Source organism: Rhipicephalus sanguineus, chromosome 7 (genome assembly GCF_013339695.2).
Source record: "Rhipicephalus sanguineus isolate Rsan-2018 chromosome 7, BIME_Rsan_1.4, whole genome shotgun sequence".
Classification (NCBI taxonomy): Eukaryota; Metazoa; Arthropoda; class Arachnida; order Ixodida; family Ixodidae; genus Rhipicephalus; species Rhipicephalus sanguineus.
Window position 1 is genome coordinate 40,333,616 of NC_051182.1, and position 22,228 is coordinate 40,355,843.

The window sequence follows — 22,228 nt, forward strand, 5'->3', positions numbered from 1 at the left end:
ACAGACCTATATCTGTACTCTCTGTGTTCGCGAAAATGGCTGAACGAGTTATATATAAGAGGATTACGGGCTTTCTAAACGCAAACAATATAATAGCAAAATACCAGTATGGATTTTGCAAAAGCAAATCTGCTTAGTCTGCTCTACTCAGCATCAAAGAATACATTCGACAACATTGAAAACAAAATCTATACACTAGGAATATTTCTGGATTTTAGAAAGGCATTCGACAGCTACAACAAGATCTTTTACGAAAACTTCAGTATCATGTCATTCGGGGTGCCATAGCTCAACTAATACAAAGGTATCTTTCGTCTAGAAAACAATATACTATTGTAAATAATATACACTCTCAAGTTGAACACATTAAGTATGGTGTCCCCCAGGGATCAATTCTTGGACCTGTCCTATTCCTGCTATTTATTAATGATATCGTAAATATCGAGGGACACAAGAAAATATTATTGTACGCTGATGACACAAATGTATTTTTCGCAGGTTCAAACGTATGTCAACTATATAAAGAAGCTAACGTTTGGATGGAAAATATAAATTTATGGTTAAACGCAAATAAACTTCAATTGAACATCGCTAAAACAAAGCACATGTTTTTCAAGCCTAAAGGAGTAACTAATATACCATACACTCCAATTCATTTACAGAGCACAGAGATTCATTGCACAACAACAATAAAATTTCTAGGTGTTCTATTCCAAGAACAACTTTCTTGATCTCCTCACATTGACGCGATAAAAAAAGATCTTTCCATGAGAATCGGCATGTTAAAGAGACTGAGATATTCCGTCCCAACAATTGTCAATCTACAAATTTACTACGCTCTAGTACATTCACGACTAACATACTGTTCCTTGGTGTGGTTAACAACGACCGCAACAAACCTTCATTCTCTGTTGATATTACCAAAGCGTGCTATACGTGCAATATCTAACACTCCTCTTTACGAAAGCGCGCGACCATATTCTAAAATGTACAATGTATTGTCTATAAAACTGTTATACAGACATAAGCTATGTCTCGCGATATTACACCAGTATAGACTGAATACATCACTATTCTTGGACACATGTGAAACAAACACCATACGAGCTGCGAAAGAGCTCAATATACAGATATAGATCGCGCACGAACTATGGTGACCAACAATTAGCTTCACTAATTCCAGACACCTTCAACAAACACCCAACTATACTACATTTACTGGAAGATGGAACTTCAGCTAGATCATTTAAAAAATAACGAAACACTTTCTAGTTGAAGAAAGCGATGCTTTCTTGATTTTTAAATTTGTATTTATAGATGTTTTGTATTCGTTACACCTTGTTCATTATTGTGTCTTTGCCTGTTGTTTATTATACTCCAATTTGGCTTGTAGAGCAACTCGATGCCCTAGATAAGATCTCTTGTTAATTTTATTTGAGAGAAAACATGCAGTTATTTGTATTTGCATCACTCGAATCAGGACTCTATATTTCTATGCTTTTAGTCATACTTCGGTTGTTTCTGTTCGACTATGGTACCCGTGTAAGATAACACGTGATGTTGTACTTTTCTGCGTACTGTATTTACAGTATGTTTCTGCTTTGGTGCCAGGGTGGCACGACCAAGTCGGGCATTTACTTAGCCTTTAGTCGTGCCCCCCAAGGCAATCTTGCTGAATTTTTCCTTAAATAAACCAAACCAAACCAAAGATGCGTTAGCAACACCACCATGTTGCATCTCTCGTGGAGGAGTCTGTCATTTCATTCGTTACACAGACATTACTTGTAAAGTCGACTTGCTGCGCAACCACCAGGAAAGGAGGAAGACAGGAAGCAGCGCAAACTAGTTTATTGTCATTTCAGTAAGCCAATATATAGGCATGCCACACTGGGCCATCACGATGCGCACAACACCAAGATTCCTTTAGAAAACTGTACCGCGGGCAGAGCTGTGAAAAAAACACCTAATTTGTAGCAAGTGACACTATCTTTTACTACGTAATCACAAGGTGTACACGTCTATTTTTATCTCATTATTTTTTATTTTTTTACTACTCCAAATGTCTTTGATTGCGCGGACAACACATAAAAATGCACAGTGTAAATTATAAAGGCAATGGAAAACAACTGAAACTATAGAACAACCCTATTGAAAAAATCCATATGTACGGAGTCCGCAGATACGGATTTATTGGAATGTGGAATATCGTATCACCGTATCATACGGAAATCCGTAAAATAAGGATATCCGTATCATACGGAAATCCGTAAAATACGAATATCCGTCTCATACGGAAATCCGTTAGATACGGATAGCCGTGTCCTGCGGAGATGCGGAACTGAAATATCTGGTCCTGCATCGCGCAGAAAAATCGATAGATATCCTAATAGAACTGAAATGTAGTATATACACGCAGCAGAGTAGTGTGGATATTGTTAGTAGAGTTGCTGACAATGTGCCTTGATTCATGGCTATAGACCTGCTCAGCTAATTGATTACCACAATAAAATTCGTTATACATATTTTGACACGTTTGAATTGGAATTTGGTTTGGCGTTGTTGCATGTATTCTTGAAATATAGTCTGCAGAACCAGATGAAACCATGTTTATGAAGTAATTATTTGGATGCAGAATGCCCTACTTTCAGACATCATAAAAGAAGCCACAATCAAAAAGCCAGTTACTGATATGTGTTACTTGCACAGATTGTGACTAAGTAATATGGAGCTGCAAAAAGGTGCGCAAAACAGTCGATGGTTGTACATGCAGATGAACCACCAACGATTTATTCATTCGGCCTTCTGATGACTTTCAGCTTGCCCGCCAGGTATCGGTACTTGCCCCCTTGGTGGAAAGCATCTGAAATAGGCCAGAAGAGAATGCTGTGTGAGCAGGAATTTTCACACTAAGTACAAAGACTGAAATGTATTACCAACGGGAAAGTTCGTCGGAAAAACATTGCAAGGAAAAAAATGAAACAGCCCTTTTCAACAATTTCAATGCCACTAGTTACGCAAACTTTTATATATGCTTGATCAAACAACTTAGCTGAAAACGCACTGTGTCTGCAAACGTAATTTCGTTTAAACGATGAGAAAGGAGCTCAACACGCGAAAAAACCGAAATCCACGAAGGAGTCTAGTCTTGTCTGCTGCCATTTCTTTTTTTGTGTTCCAAAGCTCAAAATGCTCAAAATTTTGCCTTTACATTGCCCCCCCTCCTCGCATACAATGGTTAGATTAAAAGGCAGGAAAAAAAGAAAGCAGGTCTGCGGAATTTCATAGTGTTCGCAGACCTCTGATTAGTGGCTGCTACAGCAATATGCCAACAATGCTTTGGTCGCAACCGGTGCCACAGGTTGAGAGACCACGTGTAGGCCTGCTCTGAAAACATCGCTGATCCGCTGTCTCATAGTGGGATAAATTGTAGACCGTAAACAGCGGCAAACTGACACTCACTCTAAAAAGTTCAAAACATGGACCCCACAGCAGCATACAAAGAGCCAAGCATAACCTTTATTTGATAATGTGCAGTGATAAAGAGGAGGCACCTGTTTCAAGACTCAGGTGAGCTGACAAGAGTGCCGAACCAGAAAAGTTAAATGCGTCAAGCAATCGCGCACCCCCTCAGAAATTTAGCGAGGGCAACACAAAACAATGAGTTGTTGGTTCATGCACTATACGCGGCAACAGAAAGGTTGCGCAGCCGAGAGCAGTGACGATGCACCTGCGCTTGTTCGCGCACTTCACCGTGCGGCCAGTTTTCTTTCCGTTTTGAGATACGATGCATTCAATCTCAATGTTAGCGAAATAAGAGGAGACAGCGTGATGCTCGAGCCCATACTAAATAAGCGCTAATGGCTAATGTGGAATTAACATAGAGGATTGATAGTAAAACAGGACAAAGCAAGGTGCTACTGCACTGATTCGTGCAGTGGCTGTTTCACAAAACAGACATGTGACATTATAACTACCATCGTGCAACGGAAAGATCTGGGTGTGATCATTAAATAAAAAAATTAGAGAAAGAATTCATTACTGCGATTGTTATGCAAGGAAATACAACATGTGCAAAACGTGGGTAACACTGCTATAACAGTGACATATTGTGGCCTGATATCTACGACCAAAAATGGAGTGATCACTGTGTGTGGCACAAGAAGAGACATTTTAAGTTGCTGCTGTGAGATTATGTGAATTTTTGTATTTTCTTTGGCTAGTATCTGCCAAGAAACTGATGATAGTTAAATCTGCTGAAGTTTCAGTGAGCCATCATGTCCATCAGATTAAGCCACCACATCCATCAACAAGCACTGCTCTGTTGTCTCCTCACTGAGCTTACCACGAAATACCACTCGATGTACACTGAAATGGTGTAAGCATCATGTACTCTACACTCGTACAAAGGAAGCAAGGAAAAGAGTGCCAATGCAGACAGCGATGCTGTCGCAGAACATTGTTAGAAAACATGGCCATTGCATCAACTTTAACAATGCCCGAGTGAGTGACACTTAAGGTAATCTGAAGAAGGGTGATTTTACGAGAGATCAAACATGCATGTCCAGTCAACATTTTTGTTTTGCCTGGGTTTTTTATATGTTATGCGGGCATACTCAAAGTGCACGGAAACAAAAAAATATTGAAACGGCGCGGGCATCCTGTTTTTGCTCACCACAATATTTTCGGATTTCATGGCCGAATTTAACGCGAACTATAAAAGCTGTCAGAATTTTTTTCTGCTGGTTTTAATACGCATTACTGTGCATTACGTCCATGCTTTTTTTATGCCGTCCTCAAATAGAAAAAAAATATGAAAAAATGACCAACACAGCCAAAATTAAAAAAAGTTTGCTAAGTTTGATGTGCCTTGGCACATTTTCTGTCTCACAAGGAAACTTCAAAAGTGTCAAATATAGAAGAAAGCCTTTGCAACATTTCTGTGAAAGATGGTTTTCCTACAGGCAGCGCAAAAGAAAAAAAATGTTAAGCGAGCTTTTTGAAAAAGCTCATTTTCAAAAAAAAAATTTTAAAAACTCCGGTCTCAGTAATTAAGAAAATTTTTTATCGAAGAGCGCTTATGTCAGTCAAAACACGGTTTCAATATCATATGTCCTCATTTGCTTTGTTCACGAGATATAACGGCCCAAAATGATTGTTATCAGCTTGCATTGTGGGTAAATCTACAGTTTTAATTATTCTGCTGCAGCAAAACTTTGCTCTGGTGGCTTGTCTTCGCGAAAAATGTATTCTGATTTTATTCGTCTCTAGCGTGTGCAAAGGTGGGCTGCTACCGCCATCTAAAGTGCTAACGCGTACACAGCTTGCCGCCTATAGCCTCGCCTACAAGCATCAGAAGAAAGGTGGACGCACCTGTTCAAGGTATCGATCGCTTCTTCTTCCTGAAGAAATGCCTTGTCTACCTCGTCGCGCTTCTCATAGATGTAGACAGGTTTTCCTTCAGACGCGTAAAGCAATGCTAGCAGACCTAGTATGTGTCACAAATATTCTCGGCCTGTGGCAGTAGCTTCCGCAGGTAGGTAACAACAAAAATAGCAACAACAACAAAAAACTTACGCAGCGAAAATGTTTTTCTCAGCAATTTTCTTTTTGTGAGTGCGTAAATAATCGGCACATAATACCCAGGGGTGGCGCGCATCGAGTGTAGTGAACAGCTAGACCAAGTCGAAACATTTATACTGAACAGTGTCGCACACATTTTCTTACTTCTGCGCTGCTGTCATGATTGAGTTTCCAGAACTGCTCATGCTTTCACGTTCTATGACGAAGAATGTCTAAAGGCTTTGTACGGTGATAATCAATGTGTGTGCCACACTTGTTGAAATTAGGGATAATGTCCGTCTGGCGCCACCAGTGACCTCTGCTGTTTTCGACGTGCGAAAGCACTTAAGCAAAGTGACGACAAAACATCATAAATTGGGCAGATTCGGCCACTTATGGCTTAATCATGCCGCACTGCACGTTTTCTGGCGGATGAAACGCTGAGGTAAAGGTCGAGACGATACAGGAATACGCTATTTGCGACGCCAAAAACATGTGATAGCGGGAAGCGAAATAAACGGCTCGAAAATGGCTGAGATAACTTTTTACAAATGTTATTTAGGCATAGTGTGCGTCAAATGGGGAAGATGGTTAGAGCGTTCAATGCACGTAATGGAAGGGAAGCAAGCAAGCAATGAGAAAGCACCTCTATAACAGCACGCTGGCCAGTCGCTGCATACAGATGCTTTGTTTGGTGTGCAAGGCAAGCTTTGGCAAAGTCACCTAAATCATGTCCTCCCGGTGTCTCGCGTGCTCTTGATTAGCAAATAATTGCGGGGTAAGTTGAGGTTGTAGGCTGCAAACTGCGCATGCATTAGCCCTTTGGAGAGCGGAAGCAGCCCACCTTCGCACACACTCGACAAATAAAATCTGAGAATACATTTTCCTAAAGACAGGCCACCAGAGTGAAGTTTTCCTGCAGCGGAATAAATAAAACCGTTGATTTACGCACAACGCAAGCTGATAACAACCATCATCTTTGTTGAAACAGCGCTCACGAGACGACGACGAAGTAAAAGAAGGCACAGGACAGGCGCCTTCTTTCGTCGTCTAGTGAGCGCTGTTTCAACAAAGATGAACGCATACCAACTCGCTCAAGCTTCAATTCTTATGCAGTTAACAACCATCAATAGTACTGAAGTGAGAACACACAGCAAGGGTCATTTAGGCCCGTTATATCGCGTGAACAAAGCAAATGAGGACATATGATATTGAAACCGTGCTTTGACTGACATAAGCGCACTTCAATAAAAAATTTTTGGCAAAATTGAGACGGGACTTTTTTATAAATTGTATTATTTGAAAATGGGCTTTCCTGAAAAAACCCGCTTCTTCAATTATTTTTTTATTTTTGTACTGTATGTAGCAAAACGATATTTCCCAGAAATGTTGCAAAGGCTTTTTTCTATATTTGGCACTGTTTTGAAATTTCTGCGTGAAACAGGCAACGTGCCAAGGCGCATCAAACTTAGCAAACTTTTTTAATTCGGGCAGTGTTTGCCATATTTTTCCTTTTTGAACACAGCATAAAGAAAGTATGTATGTAATTCACAGCAATGCGTAATAAAACCTGCAGAAAAATATTTCAACACATTTATAGTTCGCGCCAAATTCGGCCATGAAGTCCGAAAATATTGTGGTGAGCGAAAACAGGACGCCCGCGCCGCCATCGACAGGTACTTTTTTGTCGCACTGGGAGTGTTTTTTGGAAATAAATTTTTTGGTTCCTTGCACTTTGAAAGTGCCCACATAACATATAAAAATCCCAGACAAAACAAAAATATACACCGAACATGCATGTTAGACCTCTTGTGGAATCACCCTGAGTAGGCTTTAGTTAGAATCGCAGCACATACAAACCATGCCAGGAAACCTTAGTATGTCCAAGGGAACGCTTCCAACTGTTTTATTTTCCGCACATCATCACAACATGCATATTTTCAGAAATATGCATGCAGGCAGGGCGTCGCGCATGCAAACTATCACACATCACTATCAAAAGAAGCTAAAGCACAGCGCTATCAAAAAATAAGCATTCAATCTTGTACAGAAAGACTGAAGGAACATTGATGCATCCATCCCTTTCTGTACGTGATACGCTTCAAGCTCTTCACATGTCAATGTTTCCCTGCTTCTTTCTACCCATGCGTTTCGCCAATCAGCAGTGCGCATCCACACGAAGCATAATGGGACGGCAGGTGTGAACCCACACCATTCTTAATCTACAATACATGCTCCCTTAGGCAATCATTAAGGCAGCGGCCGATTCGGTCAATATATGACTTGCTCAATGGAATTTCGTAAACAACGCCCACCCTGCAACACAGAAGTGGTCAGCAATCATTTGCAGTTTTTAGATATGAACCTGTTACTAAATGTTACACATTCGTGCTAATTTACAGCTCCTGTGCCCATAAGGACCTTCCGCCTTATCAATCTGCTCACTCAAAAACTGGAAAAAGAGCTATGCGAAACTGTGTCTCCAGTCAGCGTTATTGAAGTTGTGCGAGCACACTATGGACGACAGTTTCCAGTTACAGATTTCAAGGCTAGTTGCAGCCGGCTTCCTTCGGTGGTCTTGACCAGTGTGTTCGAATCTTTGCTATGGAAGTTGAAAAGATGAAGCAGGCAGCGCGAAGCCGTGAAGAAAGAGACCACTGGTTCTCCTTTACATGCACAAGATTGGCCACAATTCCAAAAAAAAAAACGCAAACAGGCATGACGTTCCAGTTGTTTTCTCGGCACCCGGCAAGCTGTCGAAGCTTTTTGCCCTTATCTTTTCACAAAAAGTCAAGCTTTCGTGCAAAAAGAAGCCCACCAAGCCAGTTCTGCGTTGCATGGTGGGTGTCGTTTACGAAATGCCATTGAGCTGTGGCAAGTGGTACATAGGCTATACCGGCCGCTGCATTATCATTCACCTAATGGACCATGTATTATCGATTAAGAATGGTGTGGGTTCACACCTGCCTTCCATTGTGCTTTGTGTCAGCTGTGCACCACTGTTTGGAGAAATGCATATGATAGGAAGAAGCTGGGAAACCTTAACATGTGAAGTGCTTGACGCGTATCACATGCAGAAGAGGATGGATGCATCGGTGTTCCTTCGATCTTTCTGTACAAGAGTGAATGCTTACTTTTTGATAGCACTGTGCGATAGTTTACATGTACTTTGCCCTGTGTGCGCATTTCTGAAAAATTATACATATATTTGGGTGATGTGTGGAAAATAAAAAAAATAAAAGTTCGGAGCCCTATCCTGTCTTCGCTCACATTTCTTCCTTGTTCTCAGATGCACCACAAATATCTCACTAAGCTTTGTACCAACTCACTCAATGTTACACTCTGCCTTTGAGAGCACTGGTAGAAAGGGCACCGCCAAAACCACACATATCTCAAGGGTGATTCCACGAGGGATCGAACATGCATTTCCGGGAGATATTTTTATCTTGTCTGCTTTTTTTTGTGTTGTTTGGGCACATTCAAAGCGCATGGAGCCGAAAATTTTATTTCCAATAAAGGCTCCCAGCACGGCAAAAAATATTTGAAGGTGGTGGCACAGGCGTCCCTTTTTGCTTAGCACAATATTTTCAGGTTTCACGGCCGAATTTCATGAGTTATAAACCTGTCAATATTGTTTCCTGCTGGTTTTAATACGCGTCGCTATCAATTGCATCCATGCTTTCATCATGCTCTCTTCAACAGAGAAAAATTGAGAAAAAATGGCAAATACGGCCCAAGTAAAAAAAAGTTTGCAAACTTTGTTTTGCCTTGACGCGTTTCCTATTTCACAGAGAAACGCCGAAAAAGTGTCAAATACAAAACAAACCCCTTGCAACATTTCTATAAAAGATCGTTTTTCTACAGGCCATACAAAAGAAGGAAAATGTAGTTGAAGAAGCAAGATTTTTTAAAAGAAAGCTCATTTTGGAAAAAAAAACTCTGGTCTCAATTTTGACAATTTTTTTATCTAAGAGCACTTAGGTCAGTCAAAACACGGTTTCAAAATCACATGTCCTCATTTGCTTTGTTCGCAAGTTGGAAAAATTTGCAGTAAGTATTGCATGCCACCACATTTTTTTTTGCCCCTCTAGGAGCGTTGTTTAGAAATTTCAGTGCCATGGACACTGAATGTACTCACGCAAGACATAAAAAAACCTGACAAAACAAAAAATATCGATCGGACATGCATGTACGATCTCTCGTGGAATCACCCTCAAGGAATTACAGATACAGGTGTGACTTCCAGTTTCTTTCATTACACTAGAGTTCACCTCGACTACTTTGTACTTACGCCGTTGCTGTGTGCTCTGTAAGTGCTCTTAATGTCACTTTTTTTTTATCTGCATCGTTTCTATGTTGGCGCAACTGCTGTTAAAGGTGACTATCTTTTCAAGGTAGACACAGTCTCCTACCTAGTCCGCTCAGGAGATGTACAAAATGCCAGAGAAGTATTTTGGTAGCTTGTCCTTTTCTTTTACGAGTGCGTGCCACAGTTTGCACAGGTGAACTTCAGCAACCTCAATGTTATATTTACACAGCACGTGTGATAACTTGCACTCGAGGAAAAGGAGCGCAACTCGCATGTCAAAAAACCGGGAGGCTGGAAACGAGCAAACAGTGTCCCAGAGCATTCATGAACTCCAGAGGGTAACCCTCATCAAATGGTCCTGCCTGCATGTTGCAAGTCTAGTTTTCAGATTTCGTGCAGATGTGAGTAGTCCAATCGAAAGACAAGTAATTTTCTTTGATGAGTGTCAGGATGTACAGACATGAAGTCCAGACAGTCAGCATGCGTACTCATTTTGTAAATGTTGAAAGAATCTCCAAGTCTCTTTCTCGAAACATCCAAAAAGCTGGCATGTGGTCTGCCCTATCGCCACCGTGAACTGAATAAAATCTGCTTGGTTGTTTTGATGCGTGGTGAAAGCTCCTAAAGCAAAATACTTAATCACGCAAAAAATCCTCCATGTAGCACACAAATGCTCTTGGCATTGGACCAAAGGTGAGATCGTTATTTTGGAGCCACTGCATTGTCAGATTAGCAGCAGCCACCAAGAGAGAGAGGCAACTATTGAAGAGTAGTAGACTTGCTCGTGAACAACCATGTCAATGGGAATGGAAGTGCACAGTTCTGTTCACTTACATTCGGACTAATACGACCACTGGGGTGCGCGCTGCTGCTCTCGACACTAAAGTCCCTGGATATTTTTGGAAAAGTACCGTCTTTCTTTTAACCAAGCCGCCACGCCGAGCACCCTCCTCTACCGCCTTCTGCCTCCCCGCTTCACGGGCCGTCACCCGGGAAACGCGCGCGTTATCAGCGTGACATAGCATTCTTGATAGGAAAGTGGCGCGAGCCGGGTTATAGGACCCGCGCCCGCATGGTGGCCATTTGGGAGAGGATATAGATAAGGTTTGGACACTTGGGAGAGGAAATTTGGACAGTTTGGAGAGAATATGGAGGAGAGTATCGCTACTTTCTATATATTAAGGGACTTTACTCAACACTGGTTGGCCCAAAAAGAAAGGTCTCCAACTGATGCCCCCGACTTGAGGAGGCACCTCAGTTTTTTGCCTGGGTAACACCTACTTAAGTTTTGAAAAGGCCCACTACAGGCAAGTACGCGACACACCAATGGGTGCCTGTCTCAGTGACCACTGCGAATCTGATGATGCAGTGGCTGGAAAAGCTCGCCTGCCCCCGCTTTTCAGCACAACACAAAGTATTCTTGTGTTTTATGTAGACTATCCTTCTTTGAGCGATTAAGCTTGCTGCTTTAGAAGCTTCATCACACAACTGAACTATAATGATCTAATTGAGGTCGCAGGATAGGTGGAGGCTGACTAGAAACTGCCTTTTTGGGATTTGTTGGCAAAAAGAAACAATGGAGCACTTTCCTTCTGCGTCTACAGAAAGAGTACATACATTGGCTGGTACTTGAACATTTGGCAAGTGTCATTCCGACGCTTTCCAAGGTCAGTAGTTGTCGTCTTGTATCGATATGTTGTATTTGCGAGAAAACTGAAGACCTGACTTCCTATATGTAGAAAAGCGAAAGGGACTTTCCGACAAACAGTTTCACTGCTGCGTTCATAAAGGATGTGGTAAACAGTTTGTCCAAAACCTCCCAGCCTGCCAGCGTCGAACAGAAGAAACGTGCTTCCATACCTCACGTGTACAGGATAAGCGAGACATCATCATGCGTGCTGTGTAAATACGACGTTGAGGTTGCTGATATATCTGTGTACCAACTGACGCGTGCACTTATAAAAGGAAAGGACCAGCTTCCGAAAGAAGACTTTCCTGATATTGCTTACAAGAACCCCTGTGCAGACTGGGAGAGCATCTACATAGGAAAGATGGGCCACATTAAACAGCTGCTGTGGGAACATCAGAATGTTTCGGATGAAAAACAAGTGGTGTCAAATGCTCTGGCAGTGCACAAAGCAATGGCTGAGCACACTAGCACACTTACTGAGGTCTCGGACAAGGCCACGGTAATCTGCAACGGCAGCTGTGGCTATCTGCCAACTCTAAGCAGCGGCACCTCTCACGGCCACTAACGGCACTGGTGCAAAATGCGACACTGCCCGGCAAGAAAATATCCACACTTGTCACCCTTACTCATTCTAGACATGCTGGCTGAATCTCAGTGTTTTCTGCCTGTAACAGAACAAAAATATGATTAAGGGACTCACGCTTCAGTGCATGAAGCTTCTCTGAGGATGATGACCTTCCTCTTTGATGAAAGAGCAGCACGGGGAACCAGGGATGCTCTAGTTATGTAGGTTTTCGATGCACCACGGTGCCTTTGCTCTTTCTCTCTGTGAGAGCCAGGGCGCCCTCGGTTTATTTTGGAAGCCACTGCCACTTCTGGTTTTCTATTAAAATTCCTCGGCCAAGGTCAATCTGCACAAGGCCGCACATAACGTCTTTAAAACTTCAAAATCTTACATTGGAATTACTGTAGAAGACAAAAAACCGATTTTCAAGAGGCCAATCCAGGCATCCTTTTTTAAAGGTAGGGTACTCATTTGGGCTGGTTGGTTCATATTTACAAGCAGAAAACAGTGCTAAAAAGACGGGACAAGAAAGGACGCAGACCATGGCACTGACCAACAACCAAATGAGTTTTATTCTTCCAGTCAGCACATATATACTGCACCAGTAATGCAGTGAAACAACAGAAAAAAACAAGAACTGAAGACTCAGCGTGTGCAGAGGAAATAAAGTGATGAATGGGACGGGAATTCTATCTCCTTCGGAAGCCAGCATATCGAAGGGAAGCTTACATATGCCTCGCCACTATTGTTGATACGATAAGATGAGCATGTCTCATTTCAGAAACTTATATCTGCAATAGTGGCAAGGCATGTGTAAGCCTCCCCTTGATTTCCCTGCTTCCGAAGGAAATAGAATTGCTGTCCCATTGATCATTTTATTGCCTCTGCACTGGCTGAGTCTTCACTTATTGTTTCCTTGCGTTAGTGGCACAGTATATAAATGCAGACTGGAAGAATCAACACATATGGTTGTTAATCAGCACCATGATCTCCTTTCTTGCCCCATCTTTTAGCGCTGTTTTCCACTCGTAAAATGTCTTAATAGGTAAGGCTCTGCAATTACAACCTTTATTTTACTTTTCCTGAACTACCACAATCCGCCAAATGCTGCGCATGACCTTGACGATGCATGATTACTCTGTACCGTATATGATAAATGTACTCAGGTCATTTAAGCACAGCCACAACTCTAACTGCACAGGGAAGCAACATTAACTGTATGCCCTGGAAAGCTTCCTCAATGAAAAAGCTTAACACGAACTGCAACTGCGCAACTACATTGAAAGATATGTCAAAATTACCTCTGGAATACACAAGATGCGCAACAACAATAGAAGGGAGATGAGACAACATTGAGACAAGTCTAATCTCCTTCTATGGTAGTTATGAATTTTGTGTATTCAAGCAAGCATGTAGCAGTTAGCCCAGCTACAAGTATTCGTAAAAAATGATCTAATTAAAAAAGTACTACCTAAACCTTTTACATCTCGCTTTTTCCTGTTGAAATAATCAGCTAATGACACACTAATCACGGCAGGAAATCTCGTTTGCTAGAGCACACAACGATGAATCATTTGGCCACATATTTATAGCACCCAGTCGCAATTTCGGTTTCAGAGAGTGCTGAGAGAGGTGGGGTCTAGCATGGTTTGTAAACACAGCTGGTCACATGAACACACAAAACAGCAACGGACTCACAATTCATGCCGCAGAGTGTGACTGCACGTCAGCACCGCGTTAACGACTGCTGGTTAGAGCGCACATAAGGGTCATGGCAGCCTGCACAAACTCGTGATGTAGATGGCTGTTGGTTTACATACACACCAAAGTGATTTCACAAAGCTCCATTTTGCGCCCAGTTACATGGCACACACTTTAAACTTTATTCAAAATATGTTCTAGGCTATATTAATTATCGATATTTTGTAGATGACGTGCGTGTGTGTCAACACAAATCTATCATACGAGTTATATCATCTTCAAAATTTTGTGTCAGTGCTCTTTTAATACATAACGCTTTGTCTCATCGTTTTATATTAGTCAGCATACCACTCAACACAATCAGGTGTATATGAGCTGTGCCACTGTAGAACCCAGAATGTGCCACATCATAGAGCTCAAGCCAAATATATAGAGTGACCCTAGTTTCATGTTGAACAGCCATTTGGTTTTGTTTTTGTACGTCTACTTGCCACCAAGGCATGTGCACTGGCCTATGTAATACTTTCTGTATGAAAGTATCATTTCACAGATTACTGAGTCTGAAGTTAACAAAATGTATTAAGTGCCACAGGCACAACCCCCCCCCCCCGCGTAACAACCCCCCCCTCCCCGCTTAACAGCAGAATGACCGGTTCTCCAATACACAACTTGCTCGCACGAGAAGAGGCAACACTGACAGTGGCACATTCTGCTGTTTTTTTTCAAAATGTGAGATATGTCTTCTAACAATCAACCGCTAATCTTCAAGTCACATTGCGTGACAGAAGCGTGCGTCTCCCTCCCTTCCCCCCTCACAGAAAAACAGCTTAATAAAAAGGAACTGAGCCACACAGTTTAAGATGAACGGGATGCAGGGCTTAAGAGAGGTGAGTCGGCTGACAATGAAACGTCCAATTATGCTGTGACAACATAACTTCCCACACAGCGAGCACTGCCAGAACGCTCACTAAGAGTGAAACAAAAACTTGTCCGGAAACTTTTAGCATGCTCTCAAAGCCCCACACATTTGAAGTTGTGTAAATGTGCATATGCTGTCTCTGAGGTCAAATAGTATTATTTTTGTCACATTACGCATTACTCGAGCACATCGATAGCATTGAACAGTATCAGGGTGTATTGTTAAAACACACCAGCCGTATTATGAATAAAGCTTTTAGAGCTTTCATTATTTTATTTGAAATGAACTTTCATCTGTTGAAAAGGTAAATCAGTCACTCAAAAGTAAGAGGCCTGTACCGATTTCTGCACTGCACGTATTTTAAGCGATCTTTATCCATAGGTGACAAAGCGACAATAAACAGTTGCTTTGTTTGAAAACACACCTCACGACAACACGTAAGGAAAGCACCTTCCCACACGACTATACACTGTGCGTAATGGCGTAGCCACTAGACAATGTCTACCCACCTCTCGAAAGCATATCTCTTTCACATTAACGTGGCAACAGCTTGTTCTCGTGAGCTTTTCTGTGAATTTTTTTCCAAATATCACACCTTCTTAAGGAGATGAAAAATCCTTCAGGGTGTTGCTGGAGCCAATGTTTCAACACGTGGTCTTGTCTTCTTCATTGCAGCAACTACCTTGAAGCAGACAAGACCACTTCTTGAAACGTTGGCTCCAGTGACACCCCGTGTTCAAGCATTTTTCACCTCTCCAAGCTCCCATCTCCCCATGAACTACTTTCTTTAGGACTGATTCATCGTGAACGAATTTCGTTGTTGTAATATAAGCAGTTCAATTATTTTTCCTCGTTTATCACTATCGACAACTATACTTCATCTCACAAGCTCGTTGCAGCAGTGTGGAAGCTACGAGGTGTAAGCAAGCCACATGCTTATGAAGCAAAACATAGTTCTACATACAACTGCCTTAGAATAAGCAAGGTCGAGATGTTTGCATTTGTTTGGCACATGCTATGTCAGGGAGTCAGAGCGATATGTGACGCACTAATCCCGCTTTGCACGTACGTCCTAGGACTAATTATTAAAGAGGTAGCTGCTGGTGATTGTGATTATAAAGCGACGTGGCCGCACTCATCAGATGAGACCACCTGCTTTGATCTGATCTCATGATTGCTACTTGCCCACTATCTTGACATCAAAAAAAAATAAACTACGCAATCAGCTATGACTTTGTGTCATCTCATGCTGAGGACAAAGCATAAGGTATGTTTTGTCTTTATTATTGAGATCACGTGCTTGTTCGCTCACACCTGCTAAGATTATGAGAGTGGGTCTTTGAAACAATGCAAAACATTCGCATACACATTGCTGTTGAAGTGCAAGGACACAAATATAATTAAATAAAAAGCATCACTTTAGAAATTATAGGCAACAGTGCACAATGACGAGTTGAAAATTTTGACTCAGAAGGCACACGCTTCAAGCGATGCCGCATTGTTTGTTTTTTCCTGTGCTGCTATATGCCGGCTTTACTTGCCAAAGAAGTGCCTTTAGACAAAATGGACATGCAAAGCAGCCAGCACAGCACGGATGAATACATTTTGAGGCATTTTCATTTTTCCTATTGGTTAAGCAGTCTCCACAGCAGTGCGACCAACTTGTGAGATGGGAGTATGGTTTATCTAATATTTCTGAGGTATATATACACCTTTAATGAAATAAAGAGAATTTAAGGGATCATTTTCTTCGTTAGACCCAGCATTAGAAACAACCAACATACAATCATGCCAAGGAAGATATCGGAGATGTCATTTGTAGTAATTATGATATAAATGTCAAGAAATTAAGATCACGTGCCGTGTGACGCCAGCAAGAAAAAAAAGAATGTTCCACATTCGCCACCACGGCTACGAGCAGGACTGGCTAACACTCCCAGGTTTAAATACACAGATGTACCCAATAAAGTGTACGGGAGGACGACCACTGTCGTACCTTGTTTGGTACAGGATCGGACGCAATACTTCAACGTTGCAGGTTCATTCAGTCACTGCTGGTGGCAAGTTGTCTATTCATCCACTTTAATTTCTTCACATCTATATCATAATTACTACAAATAGCATCCCCGATGCTTTCCTTGCCTTGGTTGTCTGTTGGTTGTCATTAATGTTATAATATACATGTAATACTGGTGTCACACGAGCAATTTTGAATGCGATCAGGGCCGATCCGAATTAGGCTCGATCGGGATCAGGCGCTGCTACACGGCCATTTCTAATCGCGATGAGGCCCGATGAAGATCAAGACGATCATGATCTGCGCATCAATCTGGCTCAGATCGCGATTGGAATTATGTCTGTACCAAACTCAATCCAGATTAGTTTGGTCCGTGTAGCAGCGATGATTTTTTATCGCGATCAAGAAATCCGATCCGGATCGACCTTGATCGCGATCGAAAGTGCACTTGTGACACCGGTATTAGACGCAGAAGCATCCTATATGCAGCTTAATATTTTTTCAAAAAAGAACTTAAACCATGGTAACGTTGCCCTCAATGAGACGTGTCAGTGTGGTGAGGAATGGGAATATGTTTCAAAAATGCTCAAGCAAGTGGCAACTGAGCATGCAGCGGGCTTTTGTTAAAGGGGTGGTGCCATCAAATTTTTGCCTTGGACATTCCTTGTGGCAAACCTTTCTTAGTGCTCCAGGAAACACGATGCGCGCTCTAAAATTCTTGCTAAATAATGTAATGCCGCCTTATTTATGAGAATGACTTTGAGTTTCTGGGTGCTGAGTTAAACACTGATGTCACTGTGTAGGAAGTTTGAACACCTGGGCCCACAAAGCTGTAACACACGAAGCGCTGCACCGTCTGCTCTCGCAGACACACGCAAACAACTGTCCGGACGCCTTCAACACTTGCTAAAATTTTCTCATAGACAACACTAGTGTACGGCATTCCAGAATATGCAGAGGTTTTTGTGGAATACTGGGTTACTGGACAACGGTATCGACATCTTGCGACATTTCGTGTCCACAATTATAGGCGCGTTTCTTTGTCTTCGATGAGTGACCACGGCGAAAAATTTTTTAAAAAGGCAACGCAGTCGGTACTACACCGTTGCCGAGAATTTACTCTGGCAGAGAAGTAGAATACACTAGGTTTTTGCAACAACAATCAACCTCTTTCGCGATGCCCCGGTGCATGTGCCCTTCCCCCAGCGGAATAGTTGCGAAACGTCTGTTCATCTCGGAGGCTTTCCTTCTGGCGATACCGGTTGTCCCGGCCCCTACCAAAACAGCAGCGCAGAAAAATTGAAAAGGCAGATTCGGTGCTTGCCAGGTTTATCTTCCTGCTGCCAGGTGGCCCTACTTATCTAGCCTCGCACGTTTACGGCTACGGTAACCCGGTATGCTAATGCAAAGAAGCGTGCGAAGAAACTAACATTCTGTATTGTCACTGATTCGCGTGATGATGTGAAGCACTTTGCAAGATACCAGCAAGCTTGGCTAGTTTGGCAACACGCTGAGAAAAATGAGTCAGTGTAGGTTTGCAGTCGGCGCTCTCTTGGCTTGCTCGGGGCAGCGGTGCTGTGGGTCACCGCTAATTACGTCACTAAATATTTCATTACACTTCCTTCATAGTGACGTCTGCGTCAGATGCACTAGCGATGGGCCTCGATTTCAAGAACTTGGGCACACCTTGGAAGCGAATTAAAATATATTCTAAACATTTCCTGTGTCCAACACATCGTGCAGGGTGTCCTTGCATACAGAGCAAGCCTACAGCAGCAGGCTTTTTATAGCCTGAAAATTTGGTGGCACCACCCCTTTAAGTGTTCAGTGTAGTAGCATGAAGTTTGTTCTGTCGAAGAGCATGTTTTATATTCACCATCTATTTTGATTAGTACTGTAGCATTACATACGCAAGAAAAGTATAACACAAAAGCCAGTTGCTATAGCTATACAAACACAGATGCCGTAGTCCAAATAAGATACGGAGAGAAGGGAGACTTGTAACAGCGCTGGTCCTGTCATTACGTGTCCTATTTCTTTCCATGTCCCGTTTGCGTTAAAACACTTACACGCCTGATGAGCTAACTAGCCTTATCAGAGAATTTTCTGCCTCGTCAGCACACATCCTTTCATCAGCAAGCACACAGGACCATGCTAATTATACCACTGGCAGCTTAATGTACACACTTGCATGCTGACAGTACATTCATGTGTAAACGGCAACACTCTGGCAAAATATGAAGTCTGCATGCCAGTTTTCGTACCTGTCCCATTTCAAACGTGGATGCTCATTGGTACAATATTACTGACAAGCAAAGGTGATGCACACGCACACACACAGACAGCACGAACGTCTCTACACTCGAGGCACGGGTGCAGGTTACTGTTTCATCAAAAACAACTACGTTTAACTAACTCAAGCCACAGTTCAAATGCATAATAAACATTTCATGAATTTCTGCTTATTACCACCACTTCGACGCTAGGCAAGCAGAAATAAGCCAAGTTGCAAGTCATATCGCACACAAACGTGAGCACGATGGTGACAAACTGTAAATCGCGTTGCAGCTTTTAACAACAATGCAACGCAAGTGCCACTCACTACAACACAGATAACAAAAATCGATCATCATACACATGCATTTTCTCGCAGTTGTTACATATTTGATTCCGTACGACCGTGCCAATGCGCCATGGCTCTGCTCAAACGAGCGTCGTCACCCAATGTCCATCACCCAATGGACAATGTCCGTCACCCATAGAGGTGCGTAAGGCTGAGTCTTTACGACGTTTCGTCCGTATGCGGTAACACAGCCTTGCGCTATGTTGCATACTTTGCAAAATATCCTGTGCAACTTACCTTCAGCTTCTTTCATGCAGCGGTGCAGTAGGTAGCCACGGGAGTCGGCCATCACATGCGGCATCTTTTTCCGCCGATTCCTTGAACAGCTCGTACTTGACCGAAGCTCCAAGAACCGCGAGAATTGCGCGCAATCTTTACACAAACGATGGATGGCGCTTTCGCACATGAAATTAATGCTTTTGCCTTGAAGTTCCAGTGGACGTAACGAGACGCCGAGGCCAGCCGTGACAACACAAAGAAAGATAGCATTTGGCTTTGGCTGTGGATGGATTTGGCTTATATTCTTATCTTCTTTAAAAAGAAGAAAAACAAAACCATCAAAGAGTTCAAATAAACAGTGAATGCATATTATTTGGCAGAATAGTATAAAAATAAAATTACCAACTTTTTTTAAAGAACATTTCGCTACGGCGCAAGCCAAATACTCTTTCAGCAGATCTGTATTTTTGTTGTTATAGCAGACGACAGGCTTCTGCCAGCACGCACGTAGTTGTGCGGCTTTACGTTTCTGTCGGCGATGTTTTCCTCCGAAGCAAAGCTCTACATTTTCAATGAACCGTAGGGCGACTATAAGCAGTAACGCTTTTACACAAGACAGGTATTTTGATGCGTCGAAGGAAAATGTAGCAAGCTTTCGTGATCAGCTGGCGTCGCCGCTACGTACGACACTGCCCTATATATGCGCTAGAATTGTTCGTTCGCTTAGGCAATTAATCGAAATTCCGTGCTGAATTTGTAATCGAGTGATATATCGACTATCACGTCTCGGATCAGTGCGGCACATTGCTAGCTGCAAGGGGTTGGCAGCATACGTTGTACTGATTTCGCGCGATGACCGACTAAATCGCAAAAGAGCCTTGGGGAACAAGCTTCATCTGCTCAAGCCTGTGTCTTCGCGACCCAACAGCTTCACCAAAAGCAAGTATCTGGAGTGATGACACACAAAACTTCATGATGTCACGCGCGAGCGAATGACAACCAACAGCGAAGAGAGACGAGAGAAGCGAGCGACGCCAGGCAAGATACGATCGCGGAATATCTGCTGTAATAATAAATACGATTGCACATCGTACCCAACCACTCGCACATATTCTGCTTCAACGTTTCTCTCACAAACTAAGCAAGCCAAGCGATGTCTGTCGTGTGGCGTAGTTTGGTAACGCCGCAGGTTCGTGGCAGAGTGCTGTTGTCAGGTGTGGTTTCGATACTCAGACCGGACTGACGTTCTTTTTTTCTTTTTTTTTCTGAAGCATTTTACTACACTGCTGTCTCCTTTTACGTGTTATCTGCTAACACACCAGCACATAACTAGGAAATGAAGTGCCAACTATAGCCATTATGGCATTGTTGTGGTACTCTGTTTTGTTTTCTTTTTTTTGTCATGATGCAGTTGAAGATGCTACAAAATAAGGACTGAAGCGAGTGATCGAACTAAACGAAAAAAATAAGGGGCGCAATGTCAAGAGACAGACCTTGGGCAATGCATAATGTCTGTAAAGTGACTCTAGCTGAATATCTACATTATTGAGCTTGCTAAAGGAAAGTAAGGTTGGTAAACTGATAATTTAAAACAAGTCTCACGACCTATTGAATAGGGATGTGACATAGTAAAGACGTCACTTGAGAGTAGTGGTCTGTCCTGTTTGTAATGCAAAGGGAAAGGCAAAGGGTGCCAAAGTGAACGCAGATAAACAACACAGAGAGTAAGCAGATTAGAAAATTTCCACTACATAAAACGTAGTCATTTGACACAGGATGGGGAACTTCAAATTGCATTGAGAGGTATTCATACTGCAGTGGATATAAAAGTGGCTGACAGCTATAGCATCATATTGTGAGGTAAACAGCCTTTCGCACACTCAGTGTTACATATATCTGTGTCCATGTAGCCAATGATCTACATCATAAAGCACTTGTTGCTTCTCCCATTTGCTCCTTTAAAAAAGAGGTCGTTTTGTCATGTAACGTGCAAATGTGTGCATCTCAACCATTATCTGTGCTGCGGTCTCAAGGAGCACTATTGAAATTTCTCTAGACAACCCAGTTTTGTGACAATCCGTCAATCTGTGATGAACGCTTTTATGTATGAAAGTGCATCACTTGTACTTGCATTCAAAATTTTCTTATTATTTTTCTGCCCACTTTATCCTCTCACAGCGTGGGGCAACACATTAGTGCAATCTGGTTAATTTCCTAGCTTTGTCTTTTTTAACTCCGGCCCTCTCGGTCTTTCTCTGTACCCCTGTAGTTTCAGAGGTATTCACGTGCATTCGTGAACTTGAATAAAGTTAACTGGCAAATTTCAATCACTTCCATGTTTAAAAATTGGCTCCTTGATATCATGCATGAAAACTGATAACTTGGCATGTGGTGTTCACATTATTTCCAAGGGTGAAAGCCACCAATTTTTACAAGTGAGGCTTCTTCAAGAGTGAGCTTTCAAAAGATGACACAAGTCGAAGTGCGTTGCTGATCACCAGTGATCTGAACAGCATGAACAGTTATTAGCACACGCTTACCACAATGCAGGAAGAAATGAGGCACTTTGAACAGCTGTATAACCTGAAGATAGAGGTATTTACAGTTGCGACATCATCAGCAGTGA